The sequence below is a fragment of the Crocodylus siamensis genome, chromosome 1 (genome assembly GCF_052110815.1).
Source record: "Crocodylus siamensis isolate JL-2025a chromosome 1, ASM5211081v1, whole genome shotgun sequence".
Classification (NCBI taxonomy): domain Eukaryota; kingdom Metazoa; phylum Chordata; order Crocodylia; family Crocodylidae; genus Crocodylus; species Crocodylus siamensis.
The window spans coordinates 403,998,442-404,025,466 of record NC_143395.1 but is presented as its reverse complement, the minus strand read 5'-3'; the positions used below and the strand labels follow the sequence as shown (position 1 = coordinate 404,025,466).

Below are 27,025 nucleotides of genomic sequence, written 5' to 3'. Positions count from 1 at the left end.
CTGAGAGGAGTCACTAAACACACATGAATTTCAACTTTGTGCATGCCTAAATCTGTATGCTTTCCATGGTTTGGTGGGTGCCCTAAAATTACCCACCATTCCTGGCCAGCCTGGACTGTGCTTTGTGCATCCCATACATTGTTAATTCACTTCAGTTTTCCCTTTACAAGATACACTGGGAAGGATTATTTCCATCAGCCACAGTTGCTGCTGATGGCATTTAGATGTCATTGATGGACTTTCAATTTTATCATCCGTTTATTTAACATGGGAATAAAACGTGGTTGAAAGTTCATAGCTTGGTATTTACACTGCAGGTTTTTTGATGATTCAAGTTGTATTTAAGCTGCAATTGCCTAAATACAATTTCAATTAAAATACAATTGTTGCCTTTGCCAGTTCATGAAGTTATTTCCTTCCAGACATCCCTATTGGCTTGTATTATATTGGTAAAAGTCCAGTGGAGGGCAACAAAAATGGTTAGGGGGCTGGAGCACATGATTTCTGAGTAGAAGCTGAGGGAACTGGACTTATTTATTCTGGAGAAGAGAAGACTGAGGGGGGATTTAATAGAAGCCTTTGACTACCTGAAGGGAGTTTCCAAAGAGGATGGAGCTGGACTGTTCTCCATGGTGGCAGATGACAGAACAAGGAACAATGGTCTCAAGCTGCAGCAAGGGAAGTTTAGGTTAGATATTAGGAGGAACTTTCTCACTAGGAGGATAGTAAAACACTGGAACAAATTACCCAGAGAGTTTGTGGACCCTCCATCCTTGGAGGTTTTTAAGATTTGACTAGATAGAGCATTGGTTGGGATGATATAATTGGGGATGGTCCTGCTCTGAGCAGGGGTTTGGACTAGATTATTCCCTGAGGTTCCTTCCAGCCCTCGTTTTCTGTGATTATGTGGGGAAGGTGGGGGAAGACACAGAGAAGAAAAGGTGATCATTCTCTTATCCCTGCTAATTCCCACCGCCCCAGGCTCCTACCCAAGCTCCATCTCCATAATCATTTTGGCTGGTGCTGGAGCCAGGGTCACCCTCCATCCCTTAGCTTTAGCTTCCTGCTCCTGCCCCAGCAAGCAAGGAAGCACAGCTTATGGTGCCAGAGGATCCTGCAGTGCAGTGCAACAAGGGAACTAAGGTGGGCACCACCCATGTGCACCGTTGGTGGGGTGGGATGCCCCACAAGGGGTCTGTGGCTTGCACTAATGTGGCTCCTAGGGTGTGCAGCCCCCAGCCATTTAAAAGTTAGGCAGCCCTGGCATACGTAATTAGCTAAACTCCATTTAGCCATTTAGTGTTCCCCCTCCTCACAATTTGAGTAACTTTACTTCAAACTAGATTAATTTACTTTGGCTTTAATTGGACTCCTTCCAAACTAAAAAACATTTGAATGAATGTCCACATCGAGACATAATGTGGATTAACTAACCTACTTTATACAAGTTTGGATTATATTTCCCAACTATTCTGATGTAGACAAGCTCTTAGTTTTTTCAACTTCTTAGGACCATCAGGGTATTTGGTGCATTGGATGAGATGTATTACATTTCTGGAGGTGCAGCGGAAAGATGCAGGGATGCTGATGGCTCTGTTGTGGGGTGTAGTAATTGCGGGGGTGGTGGAGATGTGTTGGCAGGTTTTGCATTTCTTGTCACGGCATGGTCTAGATCCATTTGGTGTGTCCCCAGCCATAGGAAGTTTGTTTCTGGTGATGAAGTTAGCGTGGTTCGGTGCTGATTTGAAGGCTAGGAGGGAGGTTCTTGGAAGATCTCTTTACAAATTGGGTCTCCTTCTAGTATGGGTTGCAATTGTTTGAGGATTTTCTGTATGTGTTTGAGGGAAGGGTAATATGTCATAACTAGCGGTTGCAGTTCATAGGGTTTTTTCTTCTGTTCTGCAGCAATTCTTCACATGGTATCAAACATGCAACTTTTCTCTCTGGAGGGGTGTCCTAGTTAAGTAAAAGGCTTTTTAAGATTAGTGAGGTGGCAATCCTGGGTGTTCTCCTCAGAGGAAATTCAATGGTATCTGAGGGCTTGGCTGTGTATCACAGCTTTGCATTAAAAAAAAGAAAGCTGTCTTGCATGCATACGAGCCCAGCCTCTGCCTTCTTTACTATTCATTGCATCCAGGAAGAGCACACACCAACTACAGAAGCTTCCTCAGAGTGACAAAGGGTTTTTAAACCTGAAAGTGCTTCCTGAGAAAAATTTTTTCCAACAATCTAAGTTGGTCTAGTAAAAGGTATCAGATCCACCCAAATAACCTTGTCTACCTAGTCAACAGAACACACTGAATTCTGTTCCCAGTCCTACCATTAACTTCCTGTGTGAGCCTAGGATGTACTTAGTTTCTCTGTTTTGTCACTTCCCCCATATGTAGTTGAATAATTATTGGAAGATGACAATTGGGTAGAACATCCTTCACAAAGTTAGGTTAAGTCTATACATATTTTTTGTACTGTTAGAACTAGACCACCTAGAAGTGTGGTATTTTACTGGAACAATTGACCTAAGCCCACTCATATTGTGGATGCAGATATACTGCATTTATCCTAGAGTTGCTTATTCCCTTTCCCATAAAGGAATACACTCTATTTGGGGTGTCCTTGAAGACAGTTCAGAAGCTGCAGCTGATGCAGTACATGGCAGTCAACCTTCTGGGTGGGTCATCACGGGGATCCTGGTTTTCTCTGTTAAAAAAAATCCAAAATTCTCCAATTAAAATGCATGTTTTTCCGTGATTAAAGTTAAATGTCACTATAGATACATATGTATCAGTTGAACACAATGTTTTATTGATATATTTACAATTCTAAACCAATTTGGAAGCCTACCAGTGTCTCAATCATTATAATAAAATAAAATTTAAATACCTATATATTTTGGCGTTTGATTTTGGTTTTTTTATCATAGAAAAATCAGAGCACCCCTTCCTTCTTTGCTCACCAGGATGCAGGTCCAGCTGCACCTGTCCCCCAGCCTGCTGCTTTGTGGCACTGAGCAGCCCTGATATGCCACTGCCAGCCCCTGCCTATGCTGTTGCCCCTCACTCTCAAGTCACAGTCCCCCTAACCCTGCCAGTGCCCCTCACTCCCAACCTGCAGCCCATGCTCACTCTCCTCTCACTCCCTCCCAGTAGCAGCTCCCCTTCTGCATCAGGTGCCCAGTGCCAGGCTGCACCCTCATGCCGTGCTGCTGGCACCCTCATGCCCTGCTGCTGGCACAGAAATCGGGGAGGGGCGGGAAGCACCTCCGATGCATTGCCAGTGGGCATGCCCAGACTAAGCCCAGATAGTCCTCAAGCCTCACACTCCCCCCGTCCAATAGACTTGCCTATATCCAGCTGCTGGGGCTGCTCCCAGCACCCTGGCTGGCTGTACTGCCAGCCACTTGTGTGTGGATGCACAACTGCATGTGGCACACACTGCCTCCAGTCCCCCTCCTTCTGTTCCCCCAAGCCTGAAGCAGCTCAGTGCAGGCTGTAACTCTGCCAGCCTGCAAGGAGAAACTGGAGTTTTCTCCTTGAAAGGGGAAACTCTGCTGTTTTCTATGGAAAATGGAAAACCTGGATCCCTGGTCATCAGGATCCCATAGCTCCAATGCTCCAGCATCTGCACTGGCTTCAAATAGTTTTCTAGTTAAAATTCAAGGTACTGGTTTTGACCCATAAGGCCCTAAATGGTCCAGGTCCTACTTAACTAAGGGATTGCTTCTTCTCCCTTATGCTCCATTGTGATCCCCAAGGTCAGCCAAGAGCAAAAATGAATGAAAGATCATTCTCAATACTCAGCCCTCAACTCTGGAGATCCCTCCCTCTTGAGGCCCACCAGCGCCCAAGCCTGGCCAACTTTCAGAAGCACTGTAAGACCATCTCATCTGGGCAGGCATTTAGCAAACCAGGCTAGGCTTGGATAGTTTTAGTGGGCTCCCATGTTATGTTTTCTCCTATTCTGTAAGCATTTCTAATGTCATAAAAGTTAGCCTGAGTTCCTATTGTCAACCTTTGAGCCTCTGTTGGGAAGGGCAGCATACAAATCACAACAAATACATTGTACAGCAGTACAAGGATGTAACAGGCAGTGGGAGGGATGTAGCACTAAATAACTGCTACTTGGACCCTTTTTTATAGGGACAAATATCGTAGCTGCTTTAGCTCTGAATGCATCAGATTTTCATATGTGTATATTCCAACAGCAGATTTTTAGTTGACAAAGTATTACAGGTTTTACAGCTATATAAGCAGCTCTCATTAAATCCATAAATGCTTATCTAAATCCCAAGCTGCTGCATTTCATCTGAATCAGTTACAGGAAATGTGAATCTGCACTAACATTTGCATTTGGCTACTTCACTTCAGCGTTTTGTGCCTCACCTAATTAACATTTAAAAGTAGCATGAGACCATTGGATGATGAGTGCAATGTACAATTAGTCTCCAACTCCATCAATTTAAACTAATCTGTCACTTTGCAATAGGGGAAGGAATGGCTTTATTACAGAAGTGATGGGGAGCAGATTAATTTCTCTATGGGAAAGATCATTATTTTAAATACAGTGAAAGAATATTCCCCACCAAAGCAGCTTGTGTCTTTCCTAATTCTGAAGCTGATTAAAAGTAAGAGTTACACGTAATTAAGGTGTTTTCTTCAATTAAGCAATGAAATAGGAACCCATAGGTAATAGTCAACTAATGAAGATGCCTAATGAAGAGGACATAAAATAAAGCAAAAGTCATTCTAACGGGACACCACTCCAGGGGTGCCCATGATGCCCTGCAGCCCCTTGAGCCCTTTCCTAGTCTGTCTCTTTGGCCACTCCCCCATTCTCCTCATCTGCCATGCCTTGATGAAATACTACTTTCAGAAAAGGGAGGCTGCCCAGGGCTTCCCAAGTTAGATCCCCTCTCAAAAACACAGGTGTCCATGCTCATTGCCTTAAGGGCTAATTACAGCCTTATACGATGCCCAGGCTTCACAAATACTCATTCCTGCTGACATGTGCCCCTCCTGGACTACAGGCTCCCAGCCCCAGTCCTCACTCCTCTTGGGCTACAGGCTCCTTGGTCTCCTCTGTCTCCACCTGTGACCCTTGGTGTTTGGGCCCTGGCCTTGCTCCTAGGCCAGTCAAGACTCCTGGGCTCCACTGACTCAGCCACTCTCCAGCTGTGGCCCTCCTCAGCCTTTGATCCATCTCTGGGCCTTGGCCCCAATCCTGGGCCAGTGAGACATTTGGGTTAGAATCATAGACAATTAGGGTTGGAAGGGCCCTTAGGAGTCCAATTCCCTGTTTAAAGTACGATATCCCCAACTAGATCATTTTAGCCAAGGCTTTGTTTGGGCAGGTCTTAAAAACCTCCAAGGATGGAGACTCCATAACCCCCCTGGGAAATCTGTGCCAGTGTTTTACTTCCCACCTACTGAGAAAATTCTTCTTAATATCTAACCTAAACATCTCTTGCTGCATCTTGAGACTGTTGCTCCTTGTCCTGTCATCTGCCCCCACTGAGGACAGTCCAGCTCCATCCTCTTTGGAACCACCCTCAGGTAGTTTCATAGTTGGTCGGGTCGGAAGGGACCTGAGCAGATCATCAAGTCCGAGCCCCTGCCATGGCAGGAAAAAGTAGGGGTCAAACAAGGCAAGGTGACTGTCCAGCCTTGTCTTAAAGACCCCCAGAGTAGGAGCCTGCACCACTTCGCTTGGAAATTGGTCCCAGATCCTAGCTGCCCTGACTGTGAAATAGCACCTCCTGATGTCTAATATGAATCTACCATCTGCCAGCTTGTGACCGTTATTCCTGGTCACCCCTGGTACTGCTCAGGGGAACAGGGACTCCCCCAGTGCCTGCTGGTCCCCTCTGACTAGTTTGTAACAGGCCACTAAACCACCCCCCTCAGCCTTCTCTTGTGAAGGCTGAACAGGTTCAGGTCCCGGAGCCTCTCCTCGTAGGGCCTGCCCTGCTGCCTCCGATCATGCAAGTGGCCCTCCTCTGGACCCTCTCCATTTTGTCCACATCCCTCCTGAAGTGTGGTGCCCAGAACTGGACGCAGTACTCCAGCTGCGGCCTGACTAGTGCCACACAGAGGGGGAGGATCACCTCCTTGGACCTGCTTGAGATACATCTGTGGATGCACGACAAGGTGCGGTTGGCCTTCCTGACTGCATCCCCACACTGCCGGCCCATGTTTATCTTGGCATCAGTGATGACTCTAAGATCCTTTTCTGCCTCTGCACTGACAAGAAGGGAGTTCCCCAACCTGTAGGTATGGTGCCGGTTGTTCCTCCCGAAGTGCATCACCTTGCACTTGTCAGTGTTGAATCCCATCCTATTCTTGTTCGCCAACCCCTGTAACGTGTCTAGGTCTGATTGCAGCCTATTCCTCCCTTCTACTGTACCCACATCCCCCCACATCTTAGTGTCATCAGCAAATTTGAACAGGGTACTTTTTACCCCCTCATCCAAGTCACCAATGAAGATGTTGAACAGTGCGGGCCCGAGGACCGAGCCCTGGGGGACCCCACTGCCCACATCCCTTCAAGTCGAAAATGACCCATCCACCACCACTCTCTGGGTGTGGCCCTCCAGCCAGTTGGCAACCCATTTGACTGTGTGGGTGTCGACACCACAGTCCCCCAGGTTTTTCATGAGAACGGGGTGAGAGACAGTGTCGAAGGCCTTCCAAAAGTCCAGAAAGACTATGTCCACTGCTACCCCTTCATCTAAGGATTTGGCGACCTAGTCATAGAAGACCACCAGGTTGGTCTGACAGGACCTGCCTCTAATGAACCTGTGTTGGTTGCCCCTAAGCATAATCTCCCCTGCTGGCCCCTCGTGGACATCTGCAAGAATAATTCTCTCAAAAAGGATCGAGGTAAGACTAACTGGCCTATAGTTCCCTGGGTCCTCCTTCCTCCCTTTTTTGAAGATGGGAACCACATTGGCCCTCTTCCAGTTCTCTGGCACCATCAGAGCACCACAAGTGCTCGTAAAGCCGTGCCGGGGTCCCGCAATGGCCTCAGCTAATTCCCTCAGCACTCTGGGGTGGAGATGGTCTGGACCGGCTGATTTAAAAACATCCAGTCCCTCCAGAAGTTCCCTAACTAGATCTTCACTGACACTTGGCCTAGGTGCGCCTCCCCTGGGGCCTGAGGGCGGCCCAGTGGGGGGGGTGCTGATCTGGTCCCTGCTCAGGAAAATGGAGGCAAAGAAGTCATTAAATAGGTTAACTATTAGTTAAAGACTGGTATTAAATCTCCCCTCAGTCTTCTGTTCTCCAGACTTCTCTTCTCCAGTATTCCTTGGCCCTGTTTACACTTTCCCTTCCTGGGCCACAGACTTCTGTATTACTTGGCCCTGCGGATGCTTGCGCACTCCTGGGGTAGAAATATTCAGGTTGTCTGGCCCTTCTTTCCCTTCTGGGTCAGCTGGGACCTCCTTACCTACCCTTAGTTCCTTCCACAAACCACCAGGTGTTGCTTATCCAAACTCAGATCTTAGCCAGGAGCCCTGTTGCAGCCCTGTTGCCCAGGAGCTCTTCTATCTCTCAGGGCTAAACTGTCTGACCAGCTCAGGCCCTGGGCTTATATGCTTCAAGTCCAGACCCCATGGTCAGGTGACTCTCTAATTGGTTTCTGCCACGCCTACATGCTGTTTCTCATGCTACCTGCATTTTCTCTTAAAGTGAGAGGCACACCAAGTGTCCTGTCACACCATTTAAAACCTATTGTTGACTTTTCTTTTAAACAGTCCCACTTTAGACAATTGTTTATTTTCCAGAAAAGATGCCATAAGGTATATGTGATTGGATGAAGATTACTTAATAAATCAACCGGTAATACATTTAAGTTAAATTGCAATATAAGCATGAGGTACACAATGGCCAGGAAAGCATATTCGTGTAAGATGACCATGTCCATTTTGCAGATAATTGTAAGGAAATGAAATTGCAATGACACTGTTGTCTTCAATTCAAGAACCATAAGAATTAGCTGTATCACTTGTACAAAGTCAGATGGCCCAATGCAACTAATGTAGATGCTTCAAACAACTGCCTACATAAAAAAACTGTCTAAAACATACTTCTCATTTATATGTGTGTGGTAAAATATTGAACCCAACTAAAGATAAGTGCATACATGTACTCTATATTAACTTAGTTGGTCTGTGACAGGGGTCCCTTCCTGTGCCTGTCCACCATCCCTACAAGGTGGCTCATGCCTCACAGATGGTATATAAATGTTGGCCTGTGCCCTAGGGCACTGGGTTGGCTCACTCTCTGTCACTGTGCCTCTTGGCACTGGGATCTGCCTCCTGTCTCTGTTCCACCTGTCGCTGTGCCCCCCTGGCACTGGGGGTCCGATCACCTGTCGCTGTGCTCCCCTGGTGCTGGGGCTTTGCACAGTAGTGTGCCCCAATGAGGCCTCCTCCCTAAATAGCCTCAGCTTGGTCCATCAGATAAACAATAACATAAATATGAGCACCTGGGCTATAACATAAAAGAAGTCCTATAAGCCACACTCTGTCTCCTTAAAAACCCCAAAATGCTCCTCAAGCATTGGGTACCCCCCCAGCTCTGGGTACCTTGTGGACTCCTGGAGCCTCATTAACCACAGCAAGAGTCTGGCTAGCAGCCACAGTGTTCCTGGGTATTTCTGCTGTGCAGGAGCTCTCTTCCCTTGGCTGCTTGCCATGACCTTCTCCCTGCCAGCCTCAGCCATGGGGTTCATATGTGCCCAGAGGTCTATCCCCTTCCTGTCAGCTGACTGGCCCAGGTGGTTGGGCTATTAATTAGGCCTGTGCGAATAGGCAACTATTCGATTTGGATCGGCTGATTCAGATTTGTCCAATTCAATTCAGAGACCGAATCGCTTTTCTGATTTAATTCAGCCAAACTGATTCAGCAGATTCAAAAAAGATTTGGAGATTCGGCCAAAGGGTATAATGGGGCATCAATCAAATAGCTATAACTTTTGTTGTTTTTTGTCTGATTCAGATGAAACTTGCAGGAGTGGTAGCCTCTGCTGAGAGCATGAAGCCTGCCAAACTTCAAGGAGATAGGTATAGGGGTTTCTGGGAAACTGCACCTCAAACTGCTGACAAGCAAAACTCATGACAGGTGACACTGTGTGTGTGTTTCAGGAATTTGAGGTGCAGTTTCCCAGAAACCTCTGTGGCTATCATGAACCCTGGTGGGCTACATGCCCTCAGCAGCAGCTATCACCCCTGCAGGTTTCATCCAAATCAGCCAAAACATAACAAAGTTATAGATATTTAGTATACCTCATGGCCAAATCACCAAATTGCCGAATTTTTTCCGAATCTTTTCTGAATCAATTTGGAAGCTCTGCATCTGTTTGGAAAGCTTAAAGCTTCTAGCAATTCAATTTGATTAATAGATTCAGCCTCCAAAACATCCAAATAATCTCTGAATCCAAATCGCAATCTGAAGCTTTGCACAGCCCTACTATTAAGCCCTACCCTCCTGGTGCTTGGTGTTCCTGTAGATCTGGGTCTTAAAGGGGCAGCCTTGCCTCTTAGTAACAGGGCTAGGGTTCCCTGTTACATGGTCTAATAAAAGATATCACATCTACTTTAACTTAGTTGCCTGCCTACAGGTACATATTATTATATATGTGTATACACACCCCCCCTTGGATGGATTCATATTTTAGGTGCTCATATTTAAAGTTCCCAAGATCAATGATGTCTGATTCAGAAGTGCTAAGCAACTGCAGCTTCCATTGTCTGCCTTAGTACCCACATGTGAACTGCTGGCCTTGGCACTTTAAAACCTGTGAAGCAATTAAATGTCTCTCTGACCCTGAAACAGCCTTGCAAAGGTTCTCTGGGAAAATGCCACCCAAAAACACTGCGGGAGTCCCACACCTGTGATAAAAAATACAAAGAACTGTGGCCAGTTCTTAAATGGCTGCATAAGGCCACAGCTGTCCTACTAAATGTAGAGAAACAGCCAAAGCTAAGCAGAGTGCCAAAAGAAGCTTTCTTTTTTAAGAAGGCAATATTACAAAAAAGGAGGGATGGTAGAGACCAGGCAGCCTATTGGTGATTGGCTTTTGGGGAAGGGGATGCATTGGCATTACTGCTAGCATTTCATGGCTTTGATTAAACCAAAAATACTTGTGTTCCTGTGGGCTTGCCACTAAAATAAGGGTTTTTTATACTACTGCATTGGCTGGTCTCACAGAGGATGGAGTTGAGCATGCCCATATCCCGTCTACTGATGTTTGCTGATAAATTTTACAGTTGGCCATTCTCCAGTGGGTCTACTCTAGTTTGTCTCTATACATTCTCTCAGACCCTCTATGCCAGGGGTGACCAACCTGCAGCTCTGGAGCCACATGCAGCTTTTCAGAAGTTAATATGCATTTCCTTGAATCTTTGCACAAGCACACAGTGACCAGCTTCCAAATGGTCCCACTTATAACTCAAGAGCTGCTGCTGGATAGGAGCCTGTAGCTGCTTCTCTAGGTCACTAATAAAAATATTAAACAGCATTAAGTCCTAAGACTGACCCCTAAAGACCACCATGTAGTCACCTTTCAACATAATGTGTACACGCTAGAAGGGAGGAATAGGCTACAATCGGACCTAGACAGGTTACAGGGGTGGGTGAATGAGAACAGGATGGGATTCAACACTGACAAGTGCAAGGTGCTGCACCTGGGGAGGAAGAACCAGCACCATACCTACAGGCTCGGGAACTCCCTTCTCATCAGTACAGAGGCAGAAAAGGATCTTGGAGTCATCACTGACTCCAAGATGAACATGGGCCGGCAATGTGGGGATGCAGTCAGGAAGGCCAACCGTACCTTGTCATGCATCCACAGATGCATCTCGAGCAGGTCCAGGGATGTGATCCTCCCCCTCTATGCGGCACTAGTCAGGCTGCAGTTGGAGTACTGCGTCCAGTTCTGGGCGCCGCACTTCAAGAGGGATGTGGACAAAATGGAGAGGGTCCAGAGGAGGCCACTCGTATGATCAGGGGAGGCCCTACGAGGAGAGGCTACGGGACCTGAACCTGTTCAGCCTCCACAAGAGAAGGCTGAAGGGGGATCTTGTGGCCTGTTACAAACTAGTCAGAGGGGACCAGCAGGGATTGGTCCTGTTTCCCCGAGCACTCCCAGGAGTGACTAGAAATAACAGTCAGAAGCTGGCAGAGGGTAGATTCAGATTAGACATCAGGAGGCGCTGCTTCATGGTCAGGGCGGCTAGGATTTGGAACCAACTTGCAAGCTCCTACCCTGGGGGTCTTTAAGAGGAGGCTAGATGTACACTTTGCCGGGGTCGTTTGACCCCAGTACTCTTTCCTGCCATGCCAGGGGCTCGGACTAGATGATCTGCTCCCTTCCAACCCGACCAACTATGAAACTATGAAACTATAACTCACTGTAGTCTCCAAATTATTGATAATCTCCCAGCTGTAGTATTGATCTCCTGTTTGGCCAATAATTTTCCATAAAGCAAGGTATCGAAAACATTTCTTCAATCTCGATATGGAAAGGCAATGCATCGCCCTTATAGAAGAGGTCAGATATCCTGTTAGAAGGATGTTAAATTAGTCTGACAGAATCTTTTTTGATACAACCATGTTCTATTTTGAACCATTTACAGTTTACTTTCATGTCTTTTATTATTCTTTCCTTCAGTGTCTCTTTTAAGACCTTACACATACTATCTAGGTCAAAGTAATTGACTGGCTCAGACCCGTTACACTTTCCCATTCTTGAATATGGGTCCTATATTTGCTATTCTCCAGTCATAGATTCATTGAAGATTAATTCTTTGCAAGGTCATGTTCAACTGATCTTTGAGCCATTCCCAATATATTTCTACATTATTGAACAGAAAAATATCCTTACTTACTGATAAGTTAAATTATTTTTTCAATTCCTCATGCACACTGCTTAAACGTAGTGGCCTATTTGAGACACTTATTCATCCATAAAGGTCTCTGGCCTTTCCCTACATTGTTCCCCCAACCCTTGTTTGGACTACAAACTCACAATGGCATTTGAACTTTGTCTTAAAATAACTTCATGTCACCACCTACACCTGAGTCTTCTAGTTCTTGAACTCAGTCTACTTCCTTAACCAACTACCTTTAGTCCCTCAAAAGTTAGCCTTTCTGTAGAGCTATTCTTGTCCATCCTGTGGTTTGAACTAAACCTGAATGGGTCTATGGTCACTTGATCCCAGATTGTTCTCCATAACCATCTGCCAAAACTAGTTTGAGGATAGCACTCAATGTCTCTGGTTGGCATAATGACCATTTTATAGAGAAATATAACCAATCCAAAACACTGAAGCATTATGCTCTAGAGAAAGAGTGGAACTCAAACATAGAACATTTTGGCTTAATAAAAAGGATATGTTTGTACTGACTAAAAAAATTATGTAGAAACAATAAAGTACAATGGCATGTCACTAATGTGCATGGATATGGATACAAACACACACACACACACACACACACACACACACACACACCAGGGTTGAGGGAGTGAGGGTGACTGCCTGAGGAATAGGGAGGATACGACAAGAAAAGAGCAACTTGTCACATCAGTGCTAGATCCTGGAATAGGATACATGGCACCTTCCATTCATTCCTCCTACTATATTTTATTGATGGGGTACCATCAACTTGGTTGCATGTCGTGGACCAATTCAAGAATCTGGAGCCACTCACCCTACATAGAAACACATACCTGAGTTGCAACAGGGTCTGTTGATCCCAGCCTGGCCTCAACAGGCATCTTCAGACCCACAGATAAGACAATCATAGAAGACAATTATCCTCGACTGCAAGGAATTGCTGAAGAAGATCGTGCAACTGTGTTAGGTGCTAGTATGGAGTGCATATTGGTTAGAAAACAGGCAGCAAAAGCAAGTTTACTTTTTAGCTAAATCGGGTCAAGTTTGTTTGTAACCTCCTCAGAGCTGTTTGTGCCTTGTAACACTGAAATGTCTCTGACATGGCATGACACCATTGTGATATATAGGATGCATATAGTCTAGGTCAAAAGTGAGGTGTTTTTGATCAGCAAAGTGATATAGTCCAGGCCCACACAATCATGGATTAGCTGGGCAGATTCGGGATGATTTGTACAGTGTAGGGCTGTTGTGGGGCATTCTGGCAGCCAGATTCTTAAACCTGTTATTTAAGATATCAGCTTTTCATCCAAGTAATGCCAGTGCTTTAAATGCTTGAATCAGTATGGCATAGACTGACTAAACGTAGCAAAAAATCTATCTTAGTTTTAAGACTTCCCTTTAAGTATGATAAAGCACAAGCTTTAGGGTACACTGCCATTATTGATTGTTCAGCCACTTCTCAGTACAAGGGAGCCAGGTTCTTATTTTTGTTAACCAAACATTGCCTCGCTGCATTACTTATTGGTTGAAATGATTTATTTAATACTGCTATTAATTACAAATGACATCAGGGCTCCTTGACAGGGCCATTTTATAACATGGGCAGGGGGAGAGATATGTCAGTTAAGTCTACCGCATAAGAAATTCAGGGCAAATAATGTATATCACTCTCTTAAAGCCATCATCTGATGGCTGTAGGAGTTAGCTTAACTGCATTAGCTTGAGAAGTAGACTTTTCTCTTCCCTGAAATCACTTGAGTTACACTAGTGTAAGAAAAAGGAGAAGGGAATAATTTCTACTCTACTATAATTTATATCTTAAGATCAATGGTTAAGTGAATCTACATACCCCTCTGAGGTAAGTCTTGTTATACAACAGAGGAGTCTCTGAAATCATCCAAACAATTTTAAATTAACTGCACTCAGCAAGTCAGTGTCAGGGCTGCAAAGATGGCAACAACAAATGGACAGGCTTTAGTAAGATTTTGAATATATAATCAGACATATTTCAAGTGGCCCAGTTTTCAGAGTGTAGGCTCTTAACACTGTTAGAAAAATCAAGTCATTCTGCACTGTCAATCTGAGCACTGAAAGTCTCTGGTCACTTTTGCAAATTTGACCAATGGCTTGGTCTTCAGTTATAAAGCACATCAGCCACATTTTGCTCTATCCACAATCCCACAACAGTTTTAAATGCTGAGATGTCCTTCCCAACTTTAACACTTCATTGGTTCTTTAGCTCTGGTGATCCTTGCTGTGCTCTGCAGCCCCATAGAGCTATGTCCTACCAGCCTCCCTGGCTGTCTGCTGGGAGCCATCCAGCACAAGCCCTTGGACGTTCAGGCTTCTTTGGACACTGGTCTGCAACAGCCCATTTTTTCCTGGCTCCATTTCTAAATGGCTCTGAAGAGGCAGATCCAGAAGGGTTGTAAAGGGTTCAGGAATCAGAAGTATTACACTGGAGTTTTGCTCCATCAGTACAACCCACTCTCCTGGGCACCAATATATGTGAGACCTGCATGCAATATGGAACAGCATATAATGTGATAAGTCCTATTCATGCGAGTGTAAAGTCAGAGTCATTTGAAGTCTCATATCCCAGCAGCACTATTAACATATTACTCATTTAGAATATAAACAGAAAGCTTCTCCAGAAGAAACTTCCGAACCTCTTATTATTAAGAAAAAAAAATATTTGAAATGGAATTTCCTTTTATTACATTCTAACATCTGGCAAAAATAACCACTAAGCTGTTACCATAGTCCCAGCCCATAATATAAACAAAAGGGCCAAATCCTAAAAGCTTCTCTCATGCAAGTAGTCCCAATGAGGCAAACATCACTGTTATGATTAAGGGGTGCAGAATCAGGCCCTAAGACAGACTTGACTAAGGTAGGACTACTCTTCTGGAACATTTCTACCATACAAGGGGCTTCAGCTGGCCTTGAACTCCCAAGCTGCTGATCCAAAACACAGAAAACACACCACAAGAACTGCCTAACCAAACACTGCTGAAAATGGCTGTAGATCATCTCCACCAACTTGTCTTGAGCCTATAAAATATCTCAACAGCCAAGCACACTGTCAGCTACAAAAATATCAGGAGCAATTTTCTGGGAAGTTTAGCTAACTGCATACAATGAAAGAACACCTATGTAGCACAGAAGACTCAGCTTGCATATGTAAGCAGTACCTATTGTCATGTTACAGGGTAATCTCCTTCGATTTAAGGCGATACTAGTTCCAGGTTTGGCTCTGCGGCTAGCCAAAGCAAGGAGAAATTGCTTCAGGAAATGACTGTGTTCCAAGAATGCTCTATAAACCGGCCTCCCTCTGTAGCAATAGCAGCAGAACACATGCTCATCTGCTCCTATGCACCTGACTAATGAAAATAAAGCAATATATAAAAGAACAGCCATTAGAGATCTATTAAATCAATAAAACGTATTATATGGATGTCTAAATTCCACTATGCCTCCAGGCTGATATGAGCATGTAAAAGACAGAAGGTAGGGCAGTGAATCACCTTAGCGACTGAGTGGTTCAAAAAAGCATGAGATTTGTGGGCAACAACCAACTTTGCCAGGTGCCTGTCTACAAATCCCAGCATCAGTATCTGCCTCCAAAAACTGCAGTATCCCCAATCTATTTACTACCCTCTTCACCAGACATAAGGGTCTATCTCTATTCAACCCCCAACTGAATTATGTTCCCACAGTGTCAGCTCGGTCACTGCTTCTGCTCCCTCCGTACAGTGTAAGACACAAGGGATGGAGGTCGGGGCAGGGGGTTCCTCTAGTATATTACTCCACTTTAAACCAGTGTGACTTAGTTTTGATTAGGCTGCCAGTGTAAAACTGCATACAGAGTCTAAAATTAGTTTCACAACACTGAACACAACAGGATAAGACACAGGGGTAGCTACCAAGCAGGGAGTAGCTACCAAGGAGGAATATACCTATTTGGCCCGCATTTGCAGGCAGGCAGTCAGAAAGGTCAAAGCAGACATGGCACTTAGGCTGGCAGCACAAATTAAAGACCACAAAAAGTCTGTCTTCAGGTATATAGGGAGCAAAAAGAAGGCACAGGGTAGCATAGGACCCCTACAAGACAAACTAGGGCAATTAGTGACAGATAGGGGGGACAAAGCTGAGCTCTTCAATGAGTTTTTTGCTTCTGTATTCCTGAACTCAGATCAGGACAAATCTCCCAAACTGGATCACAGACAGGCATAAAGGGGAAACCAGCCCTCTGTTAGCACTGACTTAGTGAAGGGGCACTTGGAAGGGCTGGAGGTGTTTAAGTCAGCAGGCCTGGGCGATCTTCATCCACGAGTGCTGAAGGAATTGGCCAGTGTCATAGCAGAGCTGCTGGCATAACTGTATGAGCACTTGTGGTGCTCAGGCCAGGTCCCAGAGGACTAGAAAAGGGCCAGTGTGGTCCCTATTTTCAAGAAGGGGAGGAAGAAGGATCCAGGTGACTATACACTGGTTAGTCTCACCTCTATCCTTGGGAAAACCTTTGAAAAAATTATTAAGGATCACATTTGTGGGAGTCCAACAGGGAAAGCAATGCTAAAGGGCAACCAGCTCCCTTCATAGCAGGTAGATCCTGCCTGACAAACCTTGTTTCTTTTTATAAACAGGTCACAAAATGCTTAGATGCAGGAATTGAGGTAGATGTCTACTTGGATTTTAAGAAGGCCTTCAATGTGGTATCTCATTATATTCTCATAGATAAACTGAGGGACTGTGATGCAGATAATTAAACAGTCGGGTGGGTGGCAAATTGGCTTAGGGGTCACACCCAGACAGTGGCGGTGGACAGATCGATATCAACCTGAAAAGATGTGGACAGTGGAGTCCCACAAGGCTCAGTCCTTGGACCGGTGCTGTTCAATGTCTTCATCAGTGACTTGGATGAGGGTATGGAAAGCACTCTGTCCAAATTTGCAGATGACACCAAATTATGGGGAAAAGTTAATACACCAGAGGGTAGGGAACAAAGCCCGGCGGATCTGGACAGGTTGGAAAAGTGGGCGGAACAGAATAGGTTGCAGTTCAATAAGAACAAATGTAAGGTGCTGCACCTCGGGAGAAGGAATCACCAGCACGCTTACAGGCTGGGGGAGGACCTCCTCAGCAGCACAGCACAGCACAGCAGTGGAAAGGGATCTTGGAGTCACTGTTGTCACCAAGATGAAAATGAGTCATCAATGTGATGAAGTGATCAGTAAAGCTAACTGCACTTTATCATGCGTGAGCAGGTGCATGACAAACAAGACCAGGGAGGTGATACTTCCCCTTTATATGGCATTAGTGAGGCTGCAGTTGGAGTACAGTGTCCAGTTTTGGGCACCACCCTTCAAGAGAGATGTGGATAACCTGGAGAGGGTCCAGAGGGCCATTTGTATGGTTAGGGGCCTGCAGGTAAAGCCCTATGAGGAGAGACTGAGGGCCCTGGATCTTTTCAGCCCCTGCAAGAGAAAGCTGAGAGAGGGTCTTGCAGCCACCTACAAATTCATCAGGGAGGGGGGGAAGGGGCAGCAAGGAATAGGAGATGAAAGATGCTGTTTACCCAAGCACCCCCTGGAGTAACTAGGAACAATGACCACAAATTGATGGAGAGCAGATTTAGGTTGGACATCAGGAAGAACTTCTTCATGGTTAGGGTTGCCAGAATCTGGAATGGGCTACTAGGGGAGGTAGTGCTGTCCTCTACCTCGGGAGTCTTTAACAGGAGGCTAGACATGTGCTTGGCTGGGGTCATCTGACCCCAGCACTCTTTCCTGCACAGATCAGGGGGTCAGACTAAATGATCTGCTAAGGTCCCTTCCAACCCAAACATCTATGAAACTTTTGAAAACCATATTCCTAGCAATTAAACAGAAGCACCACTGAATTAAGTGCAAAGCCCTAACTTACTCAACCAGTGAAGAACAGGGATTGAGAAGAAGCTGGTGCAGAACATGGCAACCTGTGTGCTGACAGAGGTTGGTCACCAGGAGCACCTAACTCCAGTGCTCCACACTCTCCACTGGTCCCCACTAGCTTTCCCAAGGCAATTCAAGGTGCTGGCTTTGCCCCATAATCCTTAAACAGTCTGGAATCCATGAACGTATGGAACTGCCTCTTCTCCATCATGATCGCCAAGGTCAGGTAAGAGGAAACCTCCTGCAAGTACTACAGTTGCAACAACTCTGCTTGGCAAAAACTTGTGGGAGGTCATTCTTGGTAGTCACTCCTCACCTCTGAAACTCCTTGCCCTTAAAGCTATCCAGATCCTAAGCCTGGACATTTAGAAATGCAGTAAGATCTTCCTATTTGAGCAGGCATTTAGAGAGTCAGACTAAGCTGGTATATTGTGTAGAAGGATTTTTTGTAATTTATTTTCATACTCTGCTTGCTTTTATAAGTTTGTTTGTTCCCCCATTTTGTTCTCTTGCTTTATAAATTACGTTGTGCTCTTATGCTAAGCTGCATGGAGCCTCTGTTGGAAAGGCAGCGTATAAAGCTAATAAATATATGAATAAACATATCATCACTTTCTTTCCTCTTTTTTTTACTGCTGTAAAGCCCTGCCTGCAGCCTCCCACTGTCACCATTGCAACCAAGATCTTAGGATTCTTCAATCACAGCATTCACAATCCTACCGGTCCAGGATAAACCTAGAACAATTTTCCTGTGGAATTCCAATCCACAGAGAAAGGATTACCTCCTTCCCCTACTATACACAATACAGGTCATTGGACTAGATTTAGAAGCCCATGGGGTGAATAGAAAGACTTCTACCATTGTTAGGGGGGCCTCAATGAGAGAAGTTTCACAAAACTTCCACTGAAAATAAATCCAGCTCTACACTTAAATGCATGCTGCTGAGGCTGCCTGGAGTCCAGCTAGATTTACACAGCTGAATATTGCCCTTTCCTACCACTGTAAATCCCCAGAAATACCATTAACACAAATGGAGTTTCTCTCAATATAAACCAAGCGTAATTAGCCCGCAGCCTCATTTTGCATTCCCGGTGCGACTACAAGCCACTTCCTTCCCAGCCTTCACATCTCTCCGAGCCATCCTTTGGAACAGGTAAGGTATTAAAATTCCACATTTTCCTGCATGTCCCCCAGATCCAGCTTGCTGAAAAGGACAGAGCAGACAGGCAGAACAAAGCCAAACAGAGAGTGCGCATCTGCCAGCTCATGGGGAAACACGGTTCCCTGCCTTTGTTATTCTTGTGTTCTGGTTGCCCAGCAGAGTCATTTCTATATTAAAAGTCCTGCTGCAGCGATGGTGCAGTGGGTTTCAGAACTCCGAAAAACAATGGGACTAAATGTGGTTTGTTGTTTAATGATTGTCCAAGGCCTGACTTTCATGGAGGCAGCCTGGTCTAATAGGGCTTTTGACTGAAGCTGAAAGACCAGCTGGATTCTATTTGTGACTCTGCCACTGACTTTCTATGTGACCTTGAGCAAGTCATCTCTGCTGTCCCCCTGACCTTCATCCAATTTAAATAATAAACACTTCAGGCAAGGGACATTTAACTGCATTTTATCATGTCTAGCACAGCATGCAATACTGTTAATGAGAAAATACCACCAATTGACTCTCCAAGTTGGAGACATTAAGAATTTAGACTTCTGCTGATTGCACTGATGCCCACACTATACATCACACTGATAAGAGATGCTTGTTTTAGTCAGCCAAGAATGGGGTTCCAGGGTTGACAGAGCAGCTCAACTGAATGGAGAACTCCCCCCCCGTACCAAGTGGCGACCTGGACTCCTTAGACACAAGAGGTCATGCAAAAACTGTAACCATCATCTTGACTCTGAATAAACCAATTATTGGGAATTTAAATCAGTCGCATCAAACACTGCTGTATGTGGACATCAATCTATGGGCCCAATTCTGCTCTTGCTCCTGCTATAAATAGTACCGCTGCAATGGTGTAGAGCAAATGTAAGTGGCAGCGGAACAAAGCCCACTATGCTCATTTTAGAGTAACAGCTTTCCTTGTCTGTGTCCTTGAAAAGTTGCTCTGTCATGTTTCTGTCCCAGGTCACTTAAGCTAAATAAAAGAAAGAAAAAAAAAAAAAAACCTCTTCAGTTTGTTTGCTAGCTAATGGGTGCCATCTAGTGGCAAAATGTGAATATTACAGGACAAAAAAGGGGGAAATGTTTACTAGTTTAATCACATTAGAGTCCTAGTCTAATCACCTAATAATATTGCTTTCCAGAATGTTATTGTAAGACATCTCACAGGAAGTTAAACCCATCAGTTATTTTACGCAAACACATAGCGGCCAAAGCATTTTCAGTTTGTGGTATTCACTGTGCCTTTACTTGAAAGTAGCAGTTATTCAAATGGAAATGATTATTACATTTTAATTAATAACACAATAAGAAGAAATATGTATAGTTTCTGTTTTTACAGATGACATGACAGTTTTCCAGTCACTACATTTTATGCTGAAGCAGAGGATAGACATCACCCCCTATAAGTTAAGTATGAAGATACATTTAAAAAATAACCTGCTATTAAGAATTTGCCGGTTGTTCCAAGAGTTGCTTCCAACTTTTCTTGCCATGGCTTCATGCCTAAAAGTCACACAACTACCACCACCCCAGATACTATGCATGAGTGAGTGATTTAGGGCAGATAAAATTGGCTTTGGGACAGTATTGGGTAGGTGAGTACTGGTCAACAGTAAGACCCACTAGAAAAATAGATGTTCGGATTGCTGAGTGCATCAGGTCAAGGACTTGTACTGGAGATACTGAGAGCGTGAGTGAGGACTGACTGTGGTGAGAAGCTTTGGTGGTCCACTGAAGCTAGGCAATGCTTCTCCATCAGTTCCCACAAATGAGTCCAAAAGCTATTGCTTGCTTTCAAGTTGTACAAGATGGAGGTTGTAAACTGTTTTGTTCACATTTATTGTTTCAAAATTTCAAAACACAGCCTTTTTATTGCTACTGTCCCCTAATTTGTATATGTACCAACCAGAGATGCCTACCTCTTCTAACATTATGCTTGAGTGTTAGGAGAAGGTGCATGGTTTCACAACTATGAGATGTTGCTAAGACCTCACAGATTTTAAACCTAGAAGAGATTTTTTACGATCATCCAGCCTGACCTCCTGCATAATGCAAGCTAGAAAATCTCCACTTGGTAGTTTCTGTATCTGGCTCCCAAGAACCTTTTGAGCAAGAGTGGTGATTCTCAACCAGGGTGCTGCAACATCCTTTTGTTTGGGTGTCATAGGGTGCCATGCAATATTAGCACTGTTGGGTGTGAATCATACTGTGGTGTTTGCACAAGATAGGCTTACAGATTTCAAAAAATCCACAGTGTTAAAAACATCCTTACCTGTTATGGTCTGAGCTCTTTACAGCAGAAGAATTGTTAATTGTTCCGTTAGTAGTCAAAAAACAAGTGAAAATTTACATCCTGAAGGGTGCCTTCAGTCTAACACAGCTGAGAACCACTGAGCTAGAGCATATCATTTAGGAAGACATCCCATGTGAAGTGTTTGGGTGATGAAGAACTAACCCCACACATAGTAAGTATTTTGACAAGACATTATCTCCTGAGTAGGGATTATTACTTGGGAAAAGGCACTATCCTTTCTTATAGACCCAAGCAAAAATAGGGCTCTAGTCTCACTTCAGGTACACAGATACAAGCCTGGTACAGAATAAATAGGAAATTCTCTAAAAACACAAGTGTACAAGCCTAGATAAGATTTGTCCATTACATTCTTCCCAAGCTAACTCTACAATACCTTCAGTTTATTTTGGGACAGTCTGCCTATGAAATTTCCTGTGGCTAGAATTACCGAGACTGGTAAGACAAATCTACCTTTGCTATCTGAGACATTAAACAATGCCTTATAGCTTTTGGGGGATGTGACTCAAGATTAGCACTTGGGTTCTCTTCCAACCACTCAAGTCTCCAGTGCTTGTCGCAGAGGCTATATTGATCATACCCATCTATGGACATCCATGTATAACACAGCTGTTTTAAAGAGCCTACATAGACCTTTCAAACTAGTGTCCAGGGGCCACAACAGTTTCTCAAACCAATACTAAAAGGCTAAACACATAAAAAGCTTGGCATTATCTTGCTCAACTTGTAGACTTTCAAGTTCTCTTTTTTAATCTAGCACTTCATTCTCCCAGATGCTACCTAGTTGTTCTATTTAACAATTGCCTAGATATATGAAATGCACTGAATCCCAGTCATCTACACATATTTTTGTAAGAACATATGGTGCAAGACTGTAATTAGTGAGAATTTGGCCATTTATTTAATTAAGCACTAGAGCTAACTACATTTTATCATAACCGCAGTAGCACCTGGAAAAGAGAGTCCCTGTCCCTGTCCTATCTCTTCCCTGCTCCTGTCCCCCTCCTCCTGCCTTTTTTTCTTCCTAGCAATGAAATCCCCCGTGGAACTGGACTTCGGTGGTAGTTGTGAGCCATACTGCCTTCCCCATGCACATAAAGAAAACAAGAATATTTGACTTCTCTTTACAGTCAGCCATTTCCTTGACCTGCACTCAAGAGTTTGAGAGGTTGACAGTAATTTCAGAAATAGAAAACCCTCCTTCACAGGAGAGGAAGAGCAGCTATTTACCACTGAAGTGATGAATCTTGAAGTGATCGAAGCCAGAAGTGGGCCCAACAGAACTGATTTCCAGACATGGTAAACTGCAAAATGTTATTTCAGTTAATTTGCTTGAGCACTCAATTCAATCCTATATGTTTCAAGGTCAGAAGGGTCCCCTAGCATTGTTGAGCAGAGCAGACAGTGTGACTACACAGTCAAGGAGTATTTTCTCTTCCTTTCAACAGTCAAGATATAATTCACCACCTTCATCCTCGTGTAATAGTGCTATTGCCAGAGCATTGGAGCTACTACTTCAGATGCTCTAGAACTAGAAGTGTGGCTGGCAACTCTTCAGAGCTGCAGGTTTGGAACAGCCCAGCTTAGATCAGGGGTAGCTGGTGTTTCAACTTGGCCACCATCACAGATTTTCCCTGCCACTGTTTCTCCCTTGCCCCAGCTGCAGCATGGCTGCAGTTCCCAGCTACCCTGAAGCTCTTCAGTGCCTGGCCGTGATGCAGGCGAAACCCCCAGCACTGGAATGACAAAGCTGCTGTGCCAACGACATGCCATCAAAGCCCTCCCAGCTTTGCAGCTGGATTCAGTGGCTCTACAGGCCATATGTTACCAACCCCTGCTTTAGAAAATGGCTTAAATCGAACCCAGAAGCTGCAGATGCAAGTATTTTCTTAAGCCTAGAGAATTTTGTGACAGTGCTTTCAAAAGGTTGGTTTGGTTTATTGCTTTCTTTCTTTTTCCTCATTTTCCCTTTTTAAATCTGAGCTTTGTCCTCTCCTTTTATTTGTCTCTCCCTTTCTTTTTACCTCCCTCTCAATTATCCATTTCCATCTGCAGGCTAAAGGCTCTTCCTGTACTTAGCATCCCCATTACACCAGGCTACCAATTCTAGAGTGCATTTGGCTTACTCTAGTTTTACACCAGCACAATCTCTTTGCTTCAGATAAAATTGCACTAGAATAAGGCTGGAATAAAATAGTTATAAGTCAGGCCTCTGGATACAAATTGGAGGCCCACTTTCCTGGGAGCATTTGCATGCCTGTTTGAAGTTTAATCCATTTTGGGGCCAGCACAATTTGGGATCCAGAATGAAACTTCTTCTAATTTGGCTGTCATATCCCTTCTGGGCCCACTGTCATTAATGTTTCTTTTGTCTGGAGACCATGATGATTTTTGTCACCAACTTTATTGGGAGAGGGAGAAAAACTTACAGGCATACAAGAATGTCTAACTGTATGTTGTGAACTTGGTTCTGATCTAAGAAGTGACATCAAGGGTACTCTGTGTTTTTTCTTTTCTCAGTACCGTCAGTGTCAAATGCACTCAGTTTTCAGAGGAACAGTTTTTGAATTTCAGATCATAGCATACATTCACAATATCTGGAATTGGAGAAAAATAATCATTCTCCTTGTCTCCTACCACTGCCAGAAATTATGATCTTGCAGAAAGAATTTGCTTGCAGTATTTTTATTGAGAAATGAAGAAAAATAATAAAAACTAATTTTTTCCAGAGCTCCTCTGCTTTTACTGTGATAAGTTGTGAAGTCTAAAGTAGTAGTTAGTTCCAGAGACATGATTCACATACATGGGCAACAGATATTTGAAAAAAGGAGAGAACCAGTATCAGCCTTGTAAACAGGATTCATTACTGGAAGCAAGGTCCCTGGGTTCAAATTCCTACTTCAAACAATGATCTCAGACTCCATGAATACTGACAAACTAACCATTTTATAAAGATTTACAGAAAGAAGAGCTCAATATAGTGGTGGTGGTGTTTGTCTGTTTGTTTAAACAAAGCAGAGTCATAGGGCACTTGTCCACATAATGCTTTTCCTGTTTTCACGTGGCCAAAAAAAAAATCGCCATTTTGCTAGCTGAATTGCATCTGAAGATCCATGTTTTCAACTTGTTTCATCATGTTAGTCCTTTTTTATCATGGTAAATTAAACCACCTCTGACAAGTTTTATTTTTAGCGTGGCATTTTGTGCCGAGTGGATTATGTTTATCATATTATTTTTTCTACGTGTATCTGACATGCGGGCAAAAATGGCATTTTCCCTGCCTTGCAATGATTTCACCACCAGGTGCTGCCTGGGTTCACTTGGAAAGCCATGGGATTTCTATTGCAATGCTGCAACAAGACCCCAGGTATGATTCTTGCAAATCATTACTGGTCATTTAAAATTTTTTGTTTAAATTCCCTCTGTTCACATGCATTTCCGAAAGCCAGCTATGCCCATTTTCCCCACTGCTGCTTCCCTAGACCTGGCAAGTCTCTTCCATTCCAGCACACCAACTTTTCTTGCATGCCCTGCTTTGCTGTCCCTCCCCTCTGCCCCTCTGGGGTGCCTGGCCCCTGGAGCGCACCCCTGCTCTCACACTACAGCTGGGCCATGCATGCCCACAGTATTTCTCCCATTCTTTGCATTTTTTCATTTTCAGCAAGCACACAAAAACCTGTATTGTACAGAGCAAAAAAATTTAACAACATAATTTAACTTAAGAACCATAAATTAAGACTTCAAACAATGAAAATGACAAACAACTATGCTCACCCACCAGCAAAAAGCAGTGCCTCCTGGAATTGGCCAACAATCGCATTTTCACTCCTGTCAAAAGACAAATTTGAAATCTTAACAATGCATCATCAGTACATTATTTTGCGGGTGGTAAGTGTACAGTTAGAAAGAATCCAAGTACTTGGGCTTTCTTCTCACCTGACGTAATTTCATAACTTCTATTTTTAGAAGTCTTTCAATCACATACATACCTAATTAATCAATCAGTATCCTCACTGATACCATTGCTCCTGTGTCTGGGTCAGGGTGCCAGGGTGAGGAACAGCTGTCAGGGGAGAGGACATTGAGCAGTTAGCCCATTCAAAAATACAACTAAAAATCCTTTTTTTTTCTGAAGTACCCCACCATTAGGAAACTTACCACTGTCCTGCACTCTCCTTGTTGCCGTTGGTCCCCAAAACACAGGTGGTGTCCACAGCATTCCCAGTGGTGCCATGCTGGCCAGGTGGTAGTGCAGGACCATGTATGTGGTCATGTGCACCAGAAACACAGGGGGTGGTTTTATCAGATTTGCCTTTCACTTTGGGGTGAGCTCATTTATTAGGGATGTGTTTCTAGGGTCTTTGTAATTCTATCAATGTGCTGCTTGTGTACTGGTGTTTCTATATGGAGCTGTATCCCTCCCTTCTGCAAGTCCTCACCCCTAATAGAGCTATCTTGCAGGACTCAGTTCAATGGGGCTGGGTTCCTCCAGCCACCAAATCAGTCACATACATACAAACACATACAGATTAACAGGACACGCCTGACCCAGCCAGGTTGATCAGCATGGACAGGCTGACACCCTCATATGCTGGAAATCAGTTCATTAAGGTAACAATAAAATGCAGTCAGACACAAGCACACAAAATACCTCTGAATCCAACTGGGTGTCCAGCTGACACCCTCATGGGCCAGCCTTCAGTTCATTAGGGCACGTCTGAGCCAAACTGGATCAACCAGTCTGTACAAGCTGATCCCCTTTTGTGTCTTAAACTCAGCATGTCCCAATTTTTTGCCCTAACTGTCCTAGTAGTGGTATGTGGTCTTGACCATATTTTTGGGCTTCACAGGGATCTTGGCTTAGATAAAAGAAGTGTTGCTGCAGAGCAAGTGGAGAAGGGGAAGTAGAGAAGGAAAAAATATACCGGGTTACCACCAGTTTGACTATAAAATTATTTATGGCTAAGTAGATGAAATTTATAATGGTACTAGTAGTAACAGACATGCAAGGGAAACAATTATAATATTACCCTGGTTTCATTGAGTATTAGAGGAAACCTAGTTTAAGCTTAACTAATACAATTAGGTTCAGAAATCTATGCCTAGCAAGAAAGAGAAAGAGAGAGAGAGAGCGCAAGAGCTGGGATCTCACTATCCAATGCACTTGGGTTATTTGCTAACAGGTAAAGTTCTTAGGACGATAGTTGAAGGTTAAACAGACGACAGAAAGAGACGATTTGTTTCTTCCAGCTTCTTGAAAACAACAGCAGATAGTGTCAGAGAGATTTCTCCCTCTTGAAGCACACTGTTTGCTGCTTTTACAGTTTTTTATACCCTTAGTCCAGCCTCTTCATAGCGTTCTTTTAATTGTGTAAATAATTATCTTTTCTAGTGACAAGGAACAATCTGGTTTGGAACATCTCAAGAAACTGATTAACAACTAGAAAAAACATAAGGTTTTAAGGAGTAACCAGACACTTAGGAGCCAGCTTGAAAATCTTATGAACAGAAGATATACTGGATGGGATACCACATTGTTTCTTCTCAGGTGGCCTAGCTATGCTTGCAGCATCAGGGTTTTGTATTTTACCTGTTGTGAATAAGCCTCAGTTTAGCATGACTTCCAGATCTTACTTAATGGGATTGATTACTTGGTTTGTCATAAACTTTGTGGGGAGGACTTCTACCAATCGTCCCGGAAAAAGTATGACAGCATTTGTGG

At 44.1% G+C, this 27,025-nt stretch overlaps 1 long non-coding RNA gene across 1 annotated transcript; it reads right to left on the bottom strand.

Annotated features, from left to right (window-relative positions):
* Positions 1-455: 455 nt before the first annotated feature.
* Positions 456-26,312, bottom strand: LOC149875342 (uncharacterized). Its single transcript, XR_016440024.1, has 3 exons — positions 25,293-26,312; positions 25,082-25,131; positions 456-2,697 (listed from the first exon to the last, which is right to left on the bottom strand). It is a non-coding gene; the product is annotated as an uncharacterized LOC149875342 (long non-coding RNA).
* Positions 26,313-27,025: the final 713 nt, after the last annotated feature.